The sequence below is a fragment of the Hyperolius riggenbachi genome, chromosome 1 (genome assembly GCF_040937935.1).
Source record: "Hyperolius riggenbachi isolate aHypRig1 chromosome 1, aHypRig1.pri, whole genome shotgun sequence".
Classification (NCBI taxonomy): domain Eukaryota; kingdom Metazoa; phylum Chordata; class Amphibia; order Anura; family Hyperoliidae; genus Hyperolius; species Hyperolius riggenbachi.
The window spans coordinates 101409978-101433659 of record NC_090646.1 but is presented as its reverse complement, the minus strand read 5'-3'; positions in this window follow the sequence as shown (position 1 = coordinate 101433659).

The window sequence follows — 23682 nt, the reverse complement described above, 5'->3', positions numbered from 1 at the left end:
TATCGAATAAAACATCTAACCCATTAAAAAAAAAATAGTTTAACCACTTGCTGGTTTTTAGGCAGTATATCTACACCCCACGGGAGGACTGTTTCCATCCAAGGGGTGTAGATATATGCACCTCACTGCATCACTGCTGTGCACGCTCCACGCTGTCTCCCACGCCCGCTCCCGCGCTCATTCTTGTCGCTACAGGTTTGTAGGGAGATCAGTGAATGGGAACGCAGTCCCCGTGTCAATGATTGCCGGCATCAATGAGTTGCCTGCGGTCATTGTAACAAAGTAAGTAACACATGCACCCATTACTTCCTGTTTGCATACTAACAGTATGCGGCAGGAACAAAAAGTGTGAGGACCTCTTGTGGCCAAATAGTAACATTACACCTACATATATTTTATTTCATAAGAACACCTACATATAACATTAAAATTAACCCCCTTACCTCCCCCACTCTCCCATAGTTACTGTAATGATCTGCTCAGCTGCCTGTGTAGGCAGGCAGCTTTTTGACCATTGTGTAGGTTTGCATGCTGCAGGACTCTGGAAAGGAGAGCTTCTGTCAGTTTTGCAGCTTGTGCTTGCTGAGGAATTTGCATGCGTTGTCATGCAAATTGCCTGGCCACATTCATTGGAGGCGTGTACTATAAGTACTATGTGTTTCCCACAATGCTTGGCTGGTCACAAGGATTCCTTCCTGTGAAACACTCCTGGAGGAGTGTCAGCCTTACTCTTTGTTTGAAGTTCAGCTTAGAGTAATTTCTGAAACTGCGCTAGGCAGGTTTCCTTAGTGCAGTTAGGATTGCTATCTGTTTTGTTTGTTCTGTTGCGATTGTCCTGTCCCAGCGGTGGTCGACAGGAAATCATTCTGATCTCTGTTCTTGGAGTATAGCTGGTGCAGCGGTTGCTACCAGCTATCCCTTCTGTTCTGCCTTCCTGGATCGCACTAGCATCCTGCGCTAGTGCTGTGGATCCTTCTGTTCTGCTACTCTGTCTGCCTGGATCGCACTCGCCTAGCGCTAGTGCTGTGGATCCTTCTGTTCTGCTACTCTGTGCCTGGATCGCACTCGCCTAGCACTAGTGCTGTGGATCCTTCTGTTCTGCTACTCTGTACCTGGATCGCACTAGCATCCTGCGCTAGTACTGTGGATCCTTCTGTTCTGTCTTCCTGGATCGCGCTAGCCACTTTCGCTAGTGCTGTGGATCCTATCTCTCGCTTGTCTCTGTTTTCGTGTGTCTGTCTTGTCTGCTACGAACGCTTGCTGGAGGCTCGGTGAGGTAACCGTTAAGCAAGCGCTCACGTCCTCTGTTACATGTTTGTCTGTCGATGGTTAGTTAGGCGTGCTTGTCTCTATTGTGCTTATCACGTGGAGACCGCCCATGAACGCGTGCACTGTTGCGAATGAGTGCGGTGTTTGCGTTCAGTTAGCGTTTGTTATTTTCCGTATCTCCTCATTGTATGATTTGCTGTGCCTTTGCTATCCTCGTATTCTGTTCTGATCTGCCTTGTGTCACTTTTGGCAATCGCCTTTCTTGCGGTTGCGTTTCTGTTTCGTATCTGCTGTTGTGTGTGCGCTGTCGCGGGGTGGCGACTAGATTGGCGCACACACATACAACCTGTCCCTTTGCTCGTTCTCATTCGCAATCGCTTCTCTTGCGATTGCGTTCTGCGCTTCGTACAATTCCTGTCTGGCATTTGTGGAGGTACAGAGGATTGGTTCCTCTGCACTCCTCAGCATCATCTGCCGACAGGAATTTCCCTCTACGGGTGCGTAGCACCTTTTGCTGGGTTCCCGCAATTATACGCTTGTGGAGGATTTCCACCGTATCGGCGCACGCCTTGTGCGCCGATCACGGAGAAAGTTCCACAATCGTTACAGTTACACAAATAAAACAAAACATTTGCATTTTTTTTTTTAAATGGACAATTAAAAAAAAAACATAAATAGTTACCTTAGGGACTGAACTTTTTTTATATGTGTGTCTTGAGGGTAAAATACTGTTATTTTTACATATGTGGGCTTGTAATTAGTGATGGATGCAAAACAAAAAAAAAACGTTGCAATAACCGGGACAAAAGGGCAAATAAAATGTGTGGGTTTTATCCACAGTAAAACATTTTATTTTAAAACTGTAATATATTTTTAGAACTATAATATATTTCTTATTATTCCTGTTAAAATGCAACAAAATAATTCTTAGCAAATGTACAACCCAAAGAAAGCCTATTTAGTGGCGAAAAAAACATGATATAGATCATTTAGTTGTGATAAGTAGTGATAAAGTTATTGCCGAACGAAAGGGTGGAGCGCTGACAGGTGAAAATGACTCTGGTCCATAAGGGGAAAAACCACTTAGTAGGGAAATGGTTAAAGTGGACCTGAACTCAGAACATCCTCTCTGCTCTAAAAGATACGCAACAGCTTAATAACCTGTAAACAAAAAACATTTCTTTCTTACAGCTGATACAAATCCTGCAATAAATCTGCACAGTTTCTACTTCCTAATTCATGGAAGCAGACATATTGTTAACATCCTGTGCTTTCAAATGGCCTTATCTGCCATAGACAGTCATGTGACACAGGGTTGTTATTACTATTTTTAATTACGTGCAGTTATAATGTTGCAACGCAAAATATGATTATCTGTACATGTTCTGTACCTAACGATACTGCACCATTGGGCTCTCGGTCTCTCCCTACTTCTCACCTAGGTATTCTTGGCCCTCACAAGAATCACCAAAGAAAAAAACCCTATGTGACAGAGGGGAGAGATCAGATTACAACTTGTGATTAGACACAAATGAGGGGGAATTAAACAGGATAAACTCTCTAAATACATACAGAGTGCATTTCTCGAGTACACAAGTTCAGGTGCACTTTAAGGATTGGTGGCCTTACAGCAAACCAGAAGCGAAAAAATATGATATAATGAATTGTATGTGTAGTATGGATAATGAATAGAACATTAAAGGCAAAGAAAAAAGTCTCATATTTTTATTTTCAGTTATACATCTTTTTTTATAACATCGCATCATTCTGTCATATTTGGAGTTTACAAACCATGCTCTGTTTTTTAAACTATTAAACAGAGCAGAAATAATGATCCTTTGAACTTTCCAGAAGTAAAACCTTATCTCAACCCCTCCCTTACTGTTTCTTTGCTGTGTAAGTGCTTCAGAAAACATAACTTGGATGGAAGAGCTCAGAGATACTCTTTTGCATAGATAACAACTGAAGTTTCTTAACTCTTCCTCAACTGGAAAACAATATGAGACTCTTTTCTTTGCTACTCATGTTCTAGGTTACCTCCTCCTGTGTCCTCCATAGGCTAGGTTATCTCCTACTGAGTCTCCAGATGCTGCTTGTTGTCCTTGGGGTCTCTCCTATTCCCTGTGCTTGATCCTCGTACCTCCCCAGCCTCCTGGAAGTTCCTTCAAGCAGCGCCAAGTGATTATGACCCGTGCATGCACAAGTGAAAGAAAGTGCTTGTGGAAGAGAATTTACTTTTTCTGTGCATGCGCAGTTCAGAACTTACACCTGCGCTATTTTGAATCACTTAGCGAAGCTTAGGGGAACTTCCATAAAAGTATTAAGGTGGCCACTAACAATCCAATTTCAAGCGAAAAATCGTTCGGGCGATAAGATAATTCTGATGGGAAGTGAAATATCGTAATACATCATTCACTACACCATCAATGAACCAAACTTTGCTTCCTATCTATCACAACCACCAAGAAAATCCAAAAAAATTCCAATCGGACTGCTGTTTTTATAATCGTTCGTAATTGATTGTGCCCGTCAACTGAGATTATTTACAGCCACTCTGATCACATCCGATTAGAATTATCTGATCACTCAAACGATTATTTGCTAGAAATTGGAGCATTAGTGGCCACCTTTAGATAGAGGGATTTGATTGAATACTTAGAGAACCAGGATGGGGACAGAGAAAGGCCAAAAGCTGGTCGGGAAGGAGAATGGGCACTTTTAGATACTTATTGGTGATTACACTTTAGTGTATTTAAGTGCAATATTATTTTATGCAAAATGAGTATTTATTTCTGTTGTTTGAGTGTTTTTAATAAAGCGTACCCTCCTGTGCATTGATATAAGTCTTGACTCCAGCATATTTATATGGTGACGGTCACCTGTCCCTCTTGGGCACTGGATGTGCAGGCCGTACAGACTGTGGGAATTGGAGTGAAAGCACTGAGGAATATTATTCTATATCATGTTTCCATTGTGGATTGGAGCCCTCTGGCTGCTGACCATTGCTACTTGTGTTTGCACCAGCGCCTGTGCGCTTTGACAACCAGTACATTTATAAAATGTGAGAAGTGTACTCACTTTTGTGAGATACTGTAGGTCGATTGGTGGTGGGGCAGGAGCGGCGGTAGAGTGATGGCCCTTAGCGTTGCACTGCATTGAACAGCGCAACTCAGCAGCAGGGTTGCCACCTCATTCCTTCAAATACCCGCACATATGAGTTATACAGGTCCTGGGGCTACTCACACATAATCAGTGCCTAAACTGCATCTAACTAGCCACAAGCAGGGCAGCCATCAGGGTAGGGGGGGCAACTGACACTGCAGTGAGGGGCACAGGGCTTCTGGGGGCCCTGCCCCCCCTCCCCAAAGCACTGTAAGGGCCGCATGTGCTGGCTGCGGGCCTGTGGCTCACTAACCAGCACATCGCGTTCCAGCACTGAGAGAAGAGTGACATCAGCTCTTGAACGTGGGGAGCAGATTAGTGACCCTGCTACAGCGGACTTTCTATACAGTACTGGGGCACCACCTATATCTGGCTACAGGCTACCATTAGCCAATAAAAGTTTTTCTCTCTTTGTACACCTATTGTCCTTAGGAATCTATTGGTTAGCGTATCCACTTGAGGTTCAGGACAAAACACTTACATTAGGGTGGTGACTTTGAGACACGTACTTACGTACTATTTACTTTTCCCTTTTTTTCCCTTCCCTGAATCATTGATACCTATACTGGGGCACCACCTATAACTGGCTACTTATACTGGGGGAACGTATACTATATATGTGTTGTTAACTGGGGACTACCTGTATTTTGCTAGTATTTGGCTCCACCCACAACATGTCATGGTCATGCCCACTTTTTGCCGCATCACGCACTTCGCACACGGATATGGGGGTGGGGTGCCTAGTGGGCGGGCACAGCAACCAGTGGGTCTGCCCAGGGAGGGGGGGGGGCAGGTCTGATGATGTGTGAGGGGCCCCAAAATTTCTGATGGCGGCCCTGGCCACAAGGCATGTAAAATTCATATGTGCTTGTATTTAAAGGGATGAGGTGGCAACCCCATGCAGCAGTTCAATTTTCAATGGATTCCCTACAACAGGGGTCAGGAACCATTTTGGCTGAGAGCCATAAACACATATTTTAAAATGTAATTCCGTGAGAGCCATATAATATGTTTCAAACTGGGACAGTAGGGCTCACGTCCCTATTGCCATGGTGATGTGTATACAGTTGATCCACAAGGCAGCGGAAGTGTCAGACACGTCTTCAGCTTCTCTTGGGTTTCAGCAACATCAGCAATTTCCCCCTGAGCCAGGCAGGAGAAATACCGACTAACAGCGTGTACAATTAGCTAGCTGACTTGGGGGTTTATTCACTTTGTACGATGAGATCTCTGCACTTTGATTGGCCCAATAGACTGCCTGTCACTTGACAGGTAGCTTATTGGGCCAAAGTGCGGGGATCTCCTCCTACAAAGTCACTGGACCTCACAGGGTCCAGACAGAGTAGGTCAATTTGAACAGCCAATTGTTTTGGGGTGGCGCAAGTAAGTTAGTAGTGCATGTTACAGCAGTAGCGTGCCTACTTTGAAAATGTTATTTGCGCTGCTTGAGCAGTGTAGCTTAGTGAGTCAACCCCTACTGATTTGTATGTGAGCCAGATGTAGCCATCAAAAGAGCCACATCTGGCTCCAGAGCCATAGGTTCCCTACCCCAGAGGGCAGGGGCTCAAAGAAGATGGCTCCCTGGACATCCACCAGTCCCTAGGTACCTGCCTAGGTTGCCATACGTGGGGTCTGGCTTTGGTTTAACAAACTTGTACACTGGAAAATAATGCAGTCTGCAGAGGACATAATAACTTATTTATGAAGGTATGTGCAGAACTAGAACTAGGGATGGTCAATGAGATGCAAATTATTTTGAGCTGATGCAAGATTATGCAAATCGTGTAAGCAAATGTATGCATCTTGTGTGAGGAGTCTGACAGTGAGTGAGGAGGCAGGAGAGCAGCAGCGTTTCATTTGGCTTGCACAGCAGAAGGGAGGAGGTGGCACTGCAGTCCTGACTGTGGAGGAATGGAGTGGCTGAGGGGGAGCAGTTTGTTTGTCACAGAGTCACAGCCAGCCAGTGTACTATTGTGTTGAGCTTCAGTATGTCATGTGAGAACATGAAATGAGGCAGAGTAAATTGTCAGGTGCTGTGCGATCATTCCAAATGATTAGGGGGGAGGGGGGGGAGGGGCACATCCTCACAAGTTTGCCTCAGGCAGCAAAAAGTCTAGAACTGGCCCTGTGTGAAGTGACACAGAACCCATGAGAGGTATGGCGAGTGTGAGTAATCACCCTTCTCTGTATTTTTCCTCTTATGTCCTGAGCTGTCTGCTGAACGCAAGTAAAGACACTTCCAACACATTCTGAAGTAATTCCGCCGCCATCCCATTAAAGTTATCTAGCAGCGTGAGATTTCCCGCAGAGTACAAAGGGGATTGAGTCACAGGAATATAACTATGTTTTACAATATGTGATAATACACAGAGATAGCCCAAACACTGGAAAAAAGATCTGGATGCTGCAGGTGATGAAAATAAAACAAATTACTGGGAGGTTTGGCATCACTTCTTAAAGCAAACGTACGCGCACAGTTTTTAAAATGCATTTAAAGGGAAGGTTCAAGCAAAATAAAAAAATTAGTTTCACTTACCTGGGGCTTCTACCCGCCCCATGCAACCATCCTGTGCCCTCGTAGTCACTCACTGCTGCTCCAGTCCCCCGCTGGCAGCTTGCCGACCTTGGAGGTCGGCGGGACGCATTGCATACATTTTTACGCATTCCCGCTAGTCCAGGAACATTAACACATACATTTTTACGCGTTACAGGTTTACGCATTGAGCCAGTAATGCGTAAAAATGTATGTGTTAATGGTCCTGCACTAGCGGGAATGCGTAAAAATGTACGCAATGCGGCCCGCCGACCACCGAGGTCGGCAAGCTGCCAGCGGGGGACTGGAGCAGCAGTGAGTGACTACAAGGGCACAGGATGGTTGCATGGGGCGGGTAGAAGCCCCAGGTAAGTGAAACTCATTTTTTTATTTTGCTTGGACCTCCCCTTTAATATAAGTTTCTAAAATTAACCACTTAAACCCCCGCGGTACGAATTTCTCCGTCCCTTTTTCCCCCCCTAAAAAACCAGGGACGGAGAAATCCGTACCTTCCGCGCTACCGCCGCGCTCCCGCCGCTCGTGCGCGCGCACACGCCGCTCGTGCACGCTGCCGCCTGCTCGCACGGAGATCAATGAATGGGAAAATCCATTCCCGTACGTTGATCTAAGCCCCCGCAATGATCGCGCTGCTTCTATTAGAAACAGCGCGATCATTGTGATTCTCCCAGCCTCCTACTGCTTCCTGTAAGCGTCCGGAAGGACGCTTACAGGTCGCATGTAAACAAACACACTGTGGCCATCTTGTGGCCAAATAGTAAACTACACCCTAAAAGCATTTTACATAAACAAACATTACATTTACACAATAAATTAACTCATTACCTCCCACACTCCCCAATTTTTTTTTTTATTTTTTTTTTTTGTAATTAAAAAAAAAAAATACAATAAAAAAAAAAAACATAAATAGTTACCTTAGGGACTGAACTTTTTAAATATTTATGTCAAGAGGGTATAACACTGTTACTTTATAAACTGCGGGCTTGTAATTAGGGATGGATGCAAAACTGAAAAAAATGCACCTTTATTTCCAAATAAAATATTGTCACCAAACATTGTGATAGGGACATAATTTAAATGGTTTTATAACCGGGACAAATGGTTAAATACATTTCATGGGTTTTAATTACAGTAAGATGCTTTATTTAAAAACTATAATAGCCAAAAACTGAAAAGTAATAATTTTTTCCCACATTTTTTCCTATTTTCCCATTAAAACACATTTAGAATAAAATAATTCTTGGCATAATGTCCCACCTAAATGAAGCCTAATTGGTGGCGAAAAAAACAAGATATAGTTCATTTCATTGGGATAAGTAATAATAAAGTTATAGACGAATTAATGGAAGGAGCGCTGAAAGGTGAAAATTGCTCTGGTGTTCAAGGGGTAAAACCCCTCAGTGGTGAAGTCAGGGGCGTCTCACCCACCAGGCAAGTATAGGCGGTTGCCTGGGGCGCCATGAGGTGGTGAGGCGCCATGAGGTGGTGAGGCGCATTCCCCTGCCTCTGCTACCGTGACCATGGTTTTTTTTTTTTTTTTTTTTTATATTCTATTACCTCCCGACTCAGTCCCCGGCACGCTACCATGTGCTCAGCAGTGCCTCCACCTCCACTTCTCCCCAGCCAATAGAGCAATCAATACTGCTCTTCTCTGCCAGGCTCCTTCTTTAAAGCCGCGCCCCTTCTTCTCAGTAGCCACACAGGTAAAGTGTTTACCTCGTGTGGCCCAGCCTTTAGCTCCGCCCCACGCCAGTCAAACCAGGAGCCAGCGGCCAGCCAGCTTATGCCCCCGACAGTCTGACCCCCCACCTGTGTCACTGGCTGCACACAGACACTGGAGCGAGACAGCCAGGGGACAGATGCAGTCACAGAGAGAAGAATGTGATGTGTCCGTGTTGGAGCCCCGCCCCCGCACAAGACAGCAACACAGCCCGGGAGAAGGGAAGTTTCTGCTCCAGAGTAGTGATGGGAATTCCGGCTCTTTTCAGAGAATCGGCTCTTCTGAATCGGCTCCCATTAAAGAGCCGGCTCTTACGGCTCTGAATCGGCTCTTCATTAAATATCACTAAACACCACTCAGAATCGGAGTAAAAGCCCCGCCCCCGTCTCCATGACAATTCCAGACTGCTTCTCTGACTGGGGCAATCCCTCCTGCTACTGCTCTGCTCTGCCCCATACACTCCTACAAGCTGCGAGAGGAGGACTAAATCTCCCAGCATGCCTCAGCGCCCTTTATTACAGACCAAAGCAGAGCTCTGTGGGGCGGCTGAGGCATCGGCTCTTTCAAAACTGAGAACCGACTCTTGTCGTTCGCAGCAAAGAGCCGGCTCTTAGAGCCGGCTCGTTCACGAACGACCCATCATTACTCCAGAGATGATAAGCTGCATGCACAGGCAGAAGAGAAGGTATGCAGGCAGGCTGCTAAGAACACTTCCTGTCCTGTGTGCAGACTCCCAGTACTGTTATAACTGCTTGAATGTGCCCTGCTCTTTTGATACTAGAGTTTTCTTTGAAAGCTGGTTAGGCTGTAGGCTGGTAAAGCTGTAAACCTGTGCTTTAGTGCTGTGCTATCTCTCCCTCTCCCCTCTCTGTTCCTCTGCCCCCTCTACCATCTTATGCTGTCTCTACCCCTCTCTGTTCCTCTGCACTCTCTTCCATCTCATGCTGTCCCTCACTCTCCCCTCTGTTTCTCTGCACCCTCTTCCATCTTATGCTGCCTCTCCCTCTCTACTCTTTCCCTCTGCTCGGATTACGTGTATTTTCTGGTGAAACGCTTCCGCATTACGATTATTTTCTGACAACGCTGCCCCATTACGATTATTTTCTGGTGAAACGCTGCTGCCCTATGATTAATTTCTGGTGAAATGCTGCTGCAATAAGTGTATTTTCTGGTGAAACGCTGCCACCTTACGAATATTTTCCGGTGAACTGCTGCTGCAATAAGTGTAATTTCTGGTGAAACACTGCCACATTACGATTATTTTCTGGTGAATTACGATTCTGAATTACGATAATCACTATTATTTTCTGATGAAACACTGCTGCATTATGATTATTTTCTGGTGAAACGATGCTGCATTATGATTATTTTCCTGGGGGGGGGGGGGGGGGGGCGCCACAGGTTTTCTCGCCTGGAGTGACAAAATGACTAGAGGCACCCCTGGGTGAAGTGGTTAATTGTGGGGAAAAACAGTTTTGTTTAAAAACAAACAAGCAAGACTGCAGTTTATGCAATAAGAAAGAAAAGGTGGCCATATATCAGGAGATTTATATCCACGTGACTGTGAATAAAAAAAAATTCTACTTTGAATACCCAGAAAAAAATGCAATTCAGGTAAATGCAGTGCAGGTAAAACACGCAGTTAAAACCACTAAGCATCAAAAAAAGCACAAAAGCATATGCAAAAAAAAAACAACACATGTAAGGCCTCTTGCACTTGCAATTCCGATTTTTTATACGATCTGATTTTTGATTCCGATAAAAGAAAAATAGCTGCATGCAGTACTTTTTTTAAAATCAGAATCAAAAATTGGATCGTATAAAAAAATCAGAATCTCATGTAGTTTTCAAGAGGCCTAAGTTCACACTAGGGGCGTTTTCGCCCTTTTTTCAAGTGCAGATGATTTTTAAAATCGCCCACAAATTGCTTGTGCAATGAATCTCTATAAGAAGGGTAATATCAGCGCGGTTCGTGCGTTGTGCATTCAGCAAAGTGGTGCCTGTACCATTTTTGGGGTGATTTTGCCTCAATGGAAGGTATAGGAAAAACGCAACGCTCACGATTGCGTTCGCGTTTTTAAGAATTGTATTTATTCTTATTTGGGTCAAAGAGTTCACTCCCTGACTTGTGTCAGGGAGTGAATTAAAAAACGCTCTGGAAAAGCGCTTAGAAAAGAGCTTTTCACAAAAACAACGCCGACCCAAGCACCGGGAATCGAAAAAAAAGTGCGACAAAAAAAAAAAGCCCAACGCGAATGCTAACGCGAGCGGAACGCAATGTGAACGTGCCCTAAGTGTGAGTCTCAGATGTAACTGTGGACAGTCTCTTAAAGGACTACTATAGCAAAAAAATGTAAAATGTAAAATTTCATGTAAGCACATACAAATAAGAAGTACGTTTCTTCCACATTAATATGAGCCATGAATTACTTGTCTCCCATCTTGCTGTCACATACAGGAGGTAGTAGAAATGTGACAGGACTGACAGGTTTTGGTGTAGTTCAGCTCTTCAAGGGGAATTCTCAGCATGGCATTTATTTTTTATATACTGTATACACCCCTTGAAATGAATTGATATAAAGATGCTGGCCAGCCTCCCTGCTCACTGCACATTTTTTTAGCAGTTGGATGGAGCAACAGCCATTCACTAAGTGCTTTTGAAAATAAAGAAAACCATGAGAATCCCCATAAGGAGATGGGCTAGTCCAAAACCTGTCGGTTCTGTCAGATTTCTACTATCTACTGAAAGTGATAGCAAGATAGGAGAAAAGTAGGGATGGGACGAATCCACAATTTCTTCGAATCCGAATCCGGATCCGAATCTAAAAAGGTTCTCGAATATCTCGAACCTTTCGAATCCCGAATCTAACGAATCCTGCACATAAGAATTGTGCGATCCGTGGTATAGTTGCCCGCAGTATAGGTACCCAGGCATAGGTAGCGAGGTAAAGGTGCCTTCAGTATAGCTAGCTAGGTATGGGTGCCTTCAATATTGGTAGCTTTCAGTATAGGTAGCAAGGTATAGGGGCCTTCAGCAGGGGCGTAGCAATAGGGGTAGCAGAGGTAGCGACCGCATCGGGGCCCTTGGGCCACAGGGGCCCCGAAGGGCCCTCCCTCAACTACACTATTGGCTCTCTATTGGTCCTGTGCTCATAATAATGACTTCTATAGATACTTTGAACAGTGGTAATCATTAACAAGCTGTTCCCCATTCCCTTCTTGCACCTCTGACACTGTAGTTGTCATTGGCAGGTTTGGGTGCGCCGTATCAATTGCTATGTATAGAGTGCTAAAGGGGGCCCCAATGTAAAACTTGCATCGGGGCCCACAGCTCCTTAGCTACGCCACTGCCCTTCAGTATAGGTAGCAGGGTTTATGGGCCTTCAGTATAGGTAGCAGGGTATATGGGCCTTCAGTATAGGTAGCAGGGTATATGGGCCTTCAGTATAGGTAGCAGGGTATATGGGCCTTCAGTATAGGTAGCAGGGTATATATGGGCCTTCAGTATAGGTAGCAGGGTATATGGGCCTTCAGTATAGGTAGCAGGGTATATGGGCCTTCAGTATAGGTAGCAGGGTATATGGGCCTTCAGTATAGGTAGCAGGGTATATGGGCCTTCAGTATAGGTAGCAGAGTACATGTGCCTTCAGTATCGGTAGCAAGGTATAGGGGCCTTCAGTATAGATAGCACAGTACATGTGCTTTCAGTATTGGTAGGTAACTAGGTATAGGGGCCTTCAGTATAGGTAGCAGGGTATATGTGCCTTCAGTATAGGTAGCAGGGTATATGTGCCTTCAGTATAGGTAGGTAGCTAGGTATAGGGGCCTTCAGTATAGGTAGTAAGGTACATGTGCCTTCAGTGTAGGTAGGTAGGTAAAGGGACCTTCAGTATAGGTAGCAGGGTATAGGGCCTTAAGTATAGGTAGGTAGGTATGTAGGTAGGTAGGTATAGGGGCCTTTAGGTAGGTAGGTAGGTAAAGGGACCTTCAGTATAGGTAGCAGGGTATAGGGCCTTAAGTATAGGTAAGTATGTAGGTAGGCAGGTATAGGTGCCTTTAGGTAGGTAGGTACGTATAGGGGGCCTGTAGGTAGGTAGGTAGGTAGGTATTGAGGCCTGTAGGTAGGTATAGTGGCCTGTAGGTAGGTATAGGGGCCTTTAGGTAGGTAGGTAGGTATAGGGGCCTTTAGGTAGGTAGGTAGGTACGTATAGGGGGCCTTTAGGTAGGTATAGGGGGCCTTTAGGTAGGTGGGTATAGCGGCCTGTAGGTAGGTAGGTAGGTATAGCAGCCTGTAGGTAGGTAAGGATAGTGGCCGGTAGGTAGGTAGATAGGTAGGTATAGTGGCCTGTAGGTAGGTATAGTTGCCTGTAGGTAGGTATAGTGTCCGGTAGGTAGGTAGGTATAGGTGCCTTTAGGTAGGTAGGTATGTATAGGGGGCCTGTAGGTAGGTGGGTGGGTAGGTAGGTAGGTATTGAGGCCTGTAGGTAGGTATAGTGGCCTGTAGGTAGGTAGGTATAGGGGCCATTAGGTAGGTAGGTAGGTAGGTAGGTATAGGGGCCTTTAGGTAGGTATAGGGGCCTTTAGGTAGGTATAGGGGCCTTTAGGTAGGCAGGTAGGTGCGTATAGGGGGCCTTTAGGTAGGTATAGGGGCCTGTAGGTAGGTAGGTATAGCGGCCTGTAGGTAGGTAGGGATAGTGGTAGGTAGGTAGGTAGGTAGATAGAACCCCCCTCCCCCGCCAACCCCCCCACGGCCCCCTCCGTCCCCCGTGCCTCCTCCGCTCACCCCTGCATAATCTACTCACCTTTCCCGTGGAGCGCAGAGCGGCAGACCTCTTCGTTACTTCCCTGTTCCCTCTAGTGGCCGGACTGGCTCTTACTAATGACGTCATTGTAAGAGCCGGTCACTAGGGGGAACCAGGAAGTCGGCGAGAGGTCTGCCGCTCTGTGCTCCGCTATGGATAGGTGAGTGGATGCGGGCAGGGGGGGCGAGCGGAGGAGGCGCGGGGGGGTCGGAGGAGGTCGGAGGAGGTCGGAGGAGGACGAGTGCGAGCGGCGGATGCGCGGCGGTGCGGCGTCGGGATTCGGCGGATTCGTATAGTGGAAAATGGCGTCGGGATTCGAATCCACGAATCTCGAATATTTCCTAATATTCGAGGGATTCGTGGATTCGCCGGATTCGTCGTCCCACCCCTAGAGAAAAGTAATTTATGGCTCATTTTACTCTGAAAGAAATGTACTCCTCATTTGTGTGTGTTTACATTTATTTAAAATTTTCACAATTTTCACGATAGTGATCCTTTAACCCCCTTGGCGGTATGAAAAATACCGCCAGGGGGAAGCGCAACAGTTTTTTTTAATTTTTTTTTTTTTTTTATCATGTAGCGAGCCGAGGGCTCGCTACATGATAGCCGCTGCTCAGCGGCATCCCCCCAGCCCCGCCGATCGCCTCCGGCGATAGGCGATCAGGAAATCCCGTTCAAAGAACGGGATTTCCTGGAGGGCTTCCCCCGTCGCCATGGCGACGGGGCGGGATGACGTCACCGACGTCAGCGACGTCGGGACGTCATTGGGAGACCCGATCCACCCCTCGGCGCTGCCTGGCACTGATTGGCCAGGCAGCGCTCGGGGTCTGGGGGGGGGGGGGGCGCGCGCCGCACCGGATAGCGGCGATCGGGCGCGCGGCGGCGGCGATCGGGGTGCTGGCGCAGCTAGCAAAGTGCTAGCTGCGTCCAGCAAAAAAAAAATTAAGCAAATCGGCCCAGCAGGGCCTGAGCGGCACCCTCCGGCGGCTTACCCCGTGTCACACACGGGGTTACCGCTAAGGAGGTTAATTAACCCCTTGCCTCTCCAATTCTGATGGCAAGGGGGAAGCGCAGCACTTTTTAAAAAAAAATTTTTTAAATCATGTAGCGAGCCCAGGGCTCGCTACATGATAACCGCTGACAAGCGGTATCCCCCTACCCACTCCAATCACCTTTGGCGATCAGAGTAAGCAGGAAATCCCGTTCAGAACGGGATTTCCAGCTGGGCTTCCCCGGTCGCCATGGCGACCGGGCAGGATGACGTCACCGACGTCATAGACATCGGGACGTCAGAGGGAATCCCGATCCACCCCTCAGCGCTGCCTGGCACTGATTGGCCAGGCTGCGCAAGGGGTCTGGAGGGGGGGGGGGGCGGGGCGGCAGGTAGCGGCGAATCGGCGGCGAGCGGTGGCGATCGGAATATGCACGCAGCTAGCAAAGTGCTAGCTGCGTGCAGTAAAAAAAAAATTTGAAAATCGGCCCAGCGGGGCTGGAGAAATCCTTCTGCGCAGGATACCCCGAGCTGAGCTCGGGATAACCGGCAAGAAGGTTAAAGTGACTCTCTAACAAAAATTACAATGTTTTTTCTACCATCCTACAAGTTCCTAAACCTATTCTAATCTGTTCTGGCTCACTACAGCACTTTGTACTATCACGGTCTCTGTAATAAATCAATGTATCTTTCCCCTGTCAGACTTGTCGGCCTGTGTCTGGAAGGCTGCCAACTCTTCTGTGCTGGTCTGTTCCTCTATGCACACTCCAGTATGTGTTTTTTTTACATAAGCCAGCAGCTTCTCTGCTATCTTATCAGTGATAGAAGAGAGCTGGATAAAAATCCTCCTCTGTTAGGCTGTGAAAGTAGCTGGCTGACACATACTGGGGAATTACAAACACAGGCACAGGCAGAGCTGTCTGCAGGAAGCCTGTAATGTTCAGTGCATGAGAGAAGAAGGGGACAGAAGGTAAACACACAAATGATCTTTTGAGATTCAAAAGGAAAGCTGTATACAGCCTGCTTGTGTATGGATGTATTTTATATGTGTGGACATATTGTACATCAATCTACTTCCTGTTTTGGTGGCCATTTTGTTTGTTTATAAACAAACTTTTTAAAACTGTTTTTGACTACTTTTAATGCGGTGGGGAGCGGCGAAATTGTGACAGAGGGTAATAGGAGATGTCCCCTAACACACTGGTATGTTTACTTTTGTGCGATTTTAACAATACAGATTCTCTTTAAGTGTGGTACTATTGGCACGCGGTATAAGAGACCTATCACAGCGCACTATTGCCTGTATTTTGTTCCTTACAGCAGACTGTGTCGACAGGGACATTTTGAGCAACCTCGCCCACCCACTCAGTGATGTGGTACCTGCGGGACAGTGAGCAAATAACAGCAATTTGCCCAATCTGCACATGTGCACTGCACCGCTGCCGCAACAATCTGTAAAGACTCCCATAGAGTGGGACCGCTTGGTACCGAACTCTAATACGCTGCAGCTTCTGCGTTGATTGGACCACTTCCATTGTATTGTGTGGTACTGCGGGTACTGTGGCCTGTCTCATAGAGACTAATGGCCACTGCGTCTAGCTGAGGCGTGGTAGCTGAAGGGGAGTACCACGGTGCAACACGACTTGTGTGCAAATGGGCCTATCCCATCCTGCTAAAGGACAAGAAAAACCTTCAAGATATGTGTTTAACAACCCTTACAGTGTATAAATACTGTATGTACCAGTATATACAGTATAAAGGATAGTTTGCTTATAACATTAGTCTATTCTTTGCTAAAACGGCAATATTGCATTTTTAAACTTTACTGTTCCCATCACGGCAGTCCGGCTTTAAGTATAGGTCTGGAAACTGCAGAGATGTGCAGCCAGCCACTTAGTTTTATTTGCTGACCCAAACTGCTGCGGGTTATTGCCTGGGAGAGCAATTTACAATGAATAGTCAGCAGCTAGTCTTCTGCTGACTCCATTCATGCACAGCAGCCAGCGTGGAGTCCACTATCACCCTGTGTAAATAGTAATAACATATTCTCCTAGGCATGAATGTGGTGCTGGTGCACTGGCACAGTGTACAGTGCCATGAAAGGTGACTGCTGTGGACACAAGGGGTGTAGCCACTCTCAGGTCTGTGAGAATGGCCGGGTCTCACACTGCAGATTCCTAGAGGGAATCTGGAAAATATTATTATTATTTATATAGTGCCAACATCTTCCGCAGCACTATACAGAGTATATTGTCTTGTCCATTAAAGGACACATCCGAGCACAAGGAAAGGAAAAACATATCGACTTATCTGGGGCTTCCTCCAGCCCCTGCCAGCCGTCCTGTACCCTCACCGCAGCTCCGCTCACCGCTGGTTGCCTGGGGTCCCCTCCGGCGCAAGATCCCCATTGCGCATGCGCGAGCGGCTCTCAGAGCCGCACTGACATCATCCGGACTGTACTGCGCAATAGTTCTGTGCCCAGGCAGTACAGTCTGGATGACATCAGTGCGACCAGTGAGCCGCATGCTGGAGCTTCCCCTAAATTGGCCCTAGACTATGAAACATACACTACCAGTGTTGCCAACCTCGGAAATACATTTTCACTGACAAAGCACAAAAAATTTACTGACAGGACACCTTTTTTACTGACATCTAATATTAATGAAATTAAATGAAAGAGATCACACATGCGCCCTTACGTGCGATACACCGGCCACCACGTGAGGCTGCGAATGAGGAAGAAGAGTGCAGTGGCGGACACCGGACAGGTGAAGTATTAATGCACTTCATGGGGGGGGACTTTGATACATTTACATTTGGGTTATTTCTGCCATATTTGTTCTCGATTATCGTAGCCCTTACCCCTGCACACCTGATCGAGCATGCCAATCTGAGATTTTCCAGCATGTCCGATTGTTACATGCGATCGATACATGCAACCGTTTCGGCCCAAAATTGGTTTGATTGTCAACTAGGCATGCTCTTGGTGGCACCGATTTTTAGAATATCAATAATACTTGTCTTATCTGATGGTCGATCGGCCGCCAAGTCTACAGATATATGGCCACCTTTAGCTAGAGCAGTGTACGTTCCAGAGTGATACGTGAACTGATAATCGGTAAGTGCTGTGATCTTCTAAGAAAGAGAGAGGGGTTTTTTTACTGACACCACAAATTTTTTTATGGACTTTACTGACAGCCCAGATTTGTTGACTTTTTTACAGACTGTCAGTAAATTTACTGACGGTTGGCAACACTGTACACTACACCATACATACATAGACATATGACATAAGGTAGGGACTAGATTGTAAGCCCCTCTGAGGGACAGTTAAAAGGAAGATCCAAGCAACCTAAAAATAAAAAATCCACTTACCTCAGGCTTCCTCCAGCCCACTGCAGCTGTCCTGTCCCCTCACCACAGCTCCGGTGGCTCCCGGTCCCCTCCGGTGGAGATGCCGACCTCACTAGGTTGGCTTCTTCTGCGCTCCAGCATGCAGCTCACTGGTCGCACTGACGTCATCCAGACTGTACTGCCTAGGCACAGAACTATTGCGCAGTACAGTCCGGATGATGTCAGTGCGGCTCTGAGAGCCGCTCGCGCATGCGCAGTGGGGATCTTGTGCCAGATGGGACCCCGGGCAACCAGAGGTGAGCGGAGCTGCGGTGAGGGTACAGGATGGCTGGCAGGGGCTGGAGGAAGCCCTAGGTAAATGGATATTTTTTTCTTTTCCTTGTGCTCGGATGTGTCCTTTAATGGACAAGACAAAATACTCTGTCTCAGTCCTGACTCAGACAGGAAGCGACTACAATGTGACCCTCACTGATAAGAAATTCCCCTTTTTATCTCTTTCTTGCTCTCAGAAGCCATTTTCTGCTAGGAAAGTGCTTTATAGTTGGAATTTCTTATCAGTGACGGTCACACTGTAGTCACTTCCTCTCTGAGTCAGGACTGAGTCAGCCACCTACATATCTGATATTTAACTCTTTTAGACAGAGAAAGAAAAAAAAGGAACACAGCATAGTTATTTGTGTGCTAGGCACCGTACATACCAGGGGAGGACTGGCCAGGGGGGAAGGGGGGCAATTTCCCTACAGGCTGCCTCTCATTTAATGATTTAGGGCTGGTACAGTGCCTGGTACATGCTTTTGTATAAGGCCACTAGGCTGGCCGAGGGAAATCAATGCCTAAATACAGAGTAATTAGAGGGTGGGCAAGTTGGTAAATATAAACAGCATGATGCAGAGCAGAGGCTTGCCTGCAGGGTCCATGGGAAAATATCTGTCTGATTTCGGGTGGAAATTGGTTGAAAGTATCGATCTGAGATGCAGTGAAATCTCGGGATGATGTGGTCGATCCAGTGCGATAATCACAAACAATGAATGCGACGGAAACCCTGGCCGTTGTAACTCAAAATGTTTTATCTGTCCCCCTGCTCCCCCCCCCCCCCCCCCCATTGCCAGTGCATTACACTTTACCTGCCACACTGTCCCTCATGTGTCCTTGCTGTATTTACCATGTGACTTTTGGCATATAGCACGTTGGGCACATGTGTGATGTAATTTGGGCCTGGGCTGCCGTGAAAATGGGCCTCTAGTTTGTGTTTTCCCTCCAGGCCAAAAGGTCCCAGTCCTCCCCTGGTACATACACATGTTTATGTCACTTCGGGTAGCCTTCAAATTAACCACTTAAAACTGGACGGATGATGATTTGTCCAGTGTAAGGCTGGGTTCACATATGACATAGTGTGAAATAGTAGCGTGTAATGTCATGTTTTATGTTAATGTCATTAGGGTTTTTTTTCGTTTTTGGTGTGTTTGCGTTTTAACGCAGATGCGTTTTTCATGCATTTTGTCTGCGTTTTTATGTTTAAATTTATGCAAATCACTAGGAAGGCAACAAGAAGCGGACATACTTCCGAAACTTTATTTTTTTTCATAAAACGCATCAAAAACTTATACAAAACTCAACCTATTGCGTTTCCATTGACTTTCATTATGTGCGTTCTGGCACCAATCCTGCATAATATGCATCAAAACCAGCGCTTGCGAAACGCATACTGTAAATTGCAGTTGACTAACATTGCTGTATAAAACGCAGCGTTTCTGCTATGTGAGCACCCAGTCTAATTGTAGAGAGTGCACCACCAGTTTGTTACTAAATGCAGCACATGTGGTATCATTTTAATTGTGACGAATCGTAGAATAAATTTTGGTGCATCTTAAAACTTGGATCCACATCACATAAAAAATATGTAGGGACAAACTCAATCCAACATAAAAAGTAAGTTTCAAAATTATGATCAAACTTGGGAAAGTTTTAGCAAAACTACAGGAGACATATGTGTAACATTTTAAACATGATAAGTAGTAGAATAGACTTTAGAGAGTTTTAGGCCCCGTTCACACTTGCGGTTTTGTAAAAACCGGAACGGATGTCCGGACCGCACCGGATCCGGACCGGACCTAATCCGTACGGTTCCTATCCGGATCAGGTCCGGATCCGGTCCGTTTGCATCCGTTTTCCGTGCGGTATGAACACGGTTGCGGTCTGGATCCGGTTTCTTAAAGAGATAACAACCTGTAAATACCTGGGGTCTGGGAGGTCAGCAGAAGCTCTGGGGTCATTGTTGGAGACAGGTGGATGTGTGGAGACCATCCGTGGATACAGAGACTGCAGTTGGGACCATGGATCCAGTCATTTTTTACTCGTACCTGGGAATTCTCTCCTTCCTGTTGTTCACCTACTACTATGTGGGGAGAAGGCCTCACCTCCTCGTTATCAGACATATCATCAGACATGTTGCTGCCAAAGAGCTCCAGCATGAAATCGCTGCTGCTCCACTCTGTGAACGCTGGGCCCATGTGGTCCCCATCCAAAATGGCCACTAGAAAAAGCATAGGAAGTGGGGTAGAACGTCCGGTTTTTATAGCCAGTGTGTTGTGCGCTCTCCGGTTCTCATTGGTTTGTATTGGCCGGATGCAACAGTCCGGCTCTGCTCCGGATACGTCTGCCGGAGGAGCCGGACCAAAAAATAGCGCATGTTGGATCTTATGCCGGAGTCCGGATCCGGTCCGGCTCCGGTCCGGACGAAACGGACGCATGTGAACGGACGCATAGACTTTCATTGCTATGCCGTGCGTCCGTTCCGTCCGTTCCGCATGCGGTCCGGCTCCGGCACGGCGATTCCGGACGGCGACCGCTAATGTGAACCGGGCCTTAGGGTTGAGGCCTATGTCTTGTGTATTCTTTATAGTCACAAACTGAATCAAAAGCAATTACATTTTTGCATATTTTGTATCAAAATAAAAGCCTTGTAAAATGAAAACAAAATGTCAGGATATAAAAGAAAAAACATATATTGTTACCTTAGGAATTTGGCTTTTTAAATATATATGCCATGAAGGCATGTTACTATTATTTTTGCAAATAAGGTCTTGTGATCAATAGTGTACAATTAAAAAGCAAAAAACAAAAAAAGACACCTTTATTTACAAATACAATATTGTCACCATATATGGTACTAGGAACATAATCTAAATGTTGTAATAGCCAGGATGGATGAGAAAATAAAATTTTGGGGTTTAACTTATAGTTAGCACTAACTACAGTATTGTAAAGCTATAATGGATGTAAATGGAAAAAAAGTGTGTTTTTTTTCATTTTTTTCCCTTATTTTCCCTGTCTATAGCCCATGCATTTCACTAGCGCTCCATATAACGCTACTACTTCCTCCTTCTGGGTTTGAAGGAGGAAGTAGTGGAGTTACGTGGACCGCAAGTGGAACATATCGGCTAAAGGCGGTATAGGTAAGTCAACACCCCCTCTGCTGTGAGCTGCGCTAGCTAATTAGAATTTTGATTGCGAGTAGCTACCATTACTACTCTTATGCCTATACGGTGAGGAAACCGCTGACTCCTGTGTGCTTGGAATTCTCTGGATAGAGAAAGGTCTGCCTTTAATCTACACGACCCTGATAGCATTAGGTCAGCTGACATCACAAAAAATATGCACTGCTAATTACAAGCTATATATTATTTATGCACCCCTATATGTCATGAAAATAACGAAGACGGCTAATTTTGTAACTTCAGAGGAACCTGTGATGTGTTTATTGACTTTCTGAGGGATGGTGATGAAAATGGTCCAATGTTAATAAAGTAAAACTCCACTTTCACTGAATATTGCTACAAGCACATATCAGTGCAGCACTCTATGTGACTTTATGTAATTTAATGTCGTTAAATACATTAGTGCCTTTCTATTTCAGTGTACAGCCATCTAGGAATTTGCAAAACTGGAATGTTTTCTTATAAGCCTAGCATTAGTGATGGTCATGTCTAGGAGAACTCATGGAGAAGCATGTGATCAGTTTGGTCAGGTGATAGATAGACAAGTCTCTGATTTGCTAGTCATGATCATGTGCTAAAGCAGGATGTGATCACAGCAAATCAGAGCTTTGCAAATCAATCAGCTGATCAAACAAGTAAAATGCCTCTCCATGAGTTCTCCTAGACATGACCATCACTACCTAGCACATGTACTGTCTTTGTAGAGTACAAACCGCCTAGATCCTTCCCATCCTCCTACAGGAGTGATCATAACCGGATCATCCGCAAGGCAGGTGCCTAGGGCACAGAGAGCGCCTATGGGCCTGGTTTATGCTAGCCCCAAACAAATCTTACCACAAAAGCCAGGTAGCCATTAAGGGTCGGCCCAAAGTTGTTGCTTGCCTAGGGCCCCGTTTCACCTAAATCTGTCTCTGGGAGTGATTAGCTGAGATGCACACAGTAGGAGCTTGTTACTCATTTGCTACACCTGGGCTAATTTGTTGTCAGGCAGCAGATACGCAGTGCGCTCCTGATGACGTGGGCATTTTAGCAACAGAGCCTGCCAGCAGGAAAGCAGGAAATTTGGCACCTGTGGCTAATGGACTATGTGGGCGCCCTACACAAAATATCGGCTATTGGGTGCCAAAAGCAGAAATTTGACGCGTGAATAAATAGCGGGAACCAAGCCCATCCATCTGAAATTTCTCGTTTTCAGAATTATTGTTACGAAAATTATAATTTTGAGATTCAGTTTGAGAATTATCATTATGTAAATTATTGTTTTGAAATTTATCATCTTAGGGATTTAGGGTTAGAGACCACTGGAGGGGGGATGTCTTAGAGTTAGGCACCACCAGGGGTGGTCTAAGAGATAGGCACCACCATGGGAGTCTTAGGGTTAGGCACCAAGGGTGGTCTTAGGGTTAGGCACCACCAGGGGGAGTCTTAGGGTTAGGCACCACTGGGGAGGGGGGCTTAGGGTTAGGCACCACCAGAGGGGGTCTAAGGATGGTCACTAATGATTCAATCTTTTTCATCCAATTTTACCAAATCTATGTAGTTTAAGGGTAAACTGAGTGAATATATTGATTGGATACTTTAGGCAGTTCCCTTATATTACATAGAAATGGTAAGATTGGTTGAAAGAGATTGGATCATTATTGGCTACCTTTAGAGTTAGGTATGGGTAGAGGGAGGGTTCTGTGTGAGAGTAAGGTCAGGTTTAGTTGTAGTAAAATATCAGTAATATTAACCAATGTTTTTCTATCCTCATTAAGACTGTAAATATTTCTTCGTTTTCACTGTTATAGATGATATTTTACAATTTCCGCTTCAACCCGCATCCTTTTTACGGTAGCTGGAAAAATGGGCGCCGGCTGAGGGCGGACGAAAAGGGCGCTGCCATAGACTTTAATGCAATTATCGTTAATACAGAAAAAAAAGCAGAAAAAAGTGTCCCGCGAAAAATTTTGTTAATAACATTACAACATTATAGTTTTTGAGGTAGTTATTGTTTTAGAAGTTTACAACTGTATAGTTTTTTTCATATTATTTTGTTAATAAGTACAGATTTTACATTTTCAAAGGTATTATCTTTAATATATATGTAAAAGGGTGTTTCTGCAGAGGGAGTGGTTAGGGTTAGGCAGCACCAAGGGGAGTGGTTTGGTTAGGCACCACCTAGGCAGCAGTTAGTTTTTGGCAACACCAGGGGGCTGGTTAGGGTTTGGCACCACCAGGGTGGTTAGGGTTAGGCACCACTGGGGGGGGGGGGGGTTAGGGTTAGGCACCACCAGTGGGGTGGTTAGGGTTAGGCCCCACCAGGGGGGGTGGTTAGGGTTAGACGCCCCTAGGGG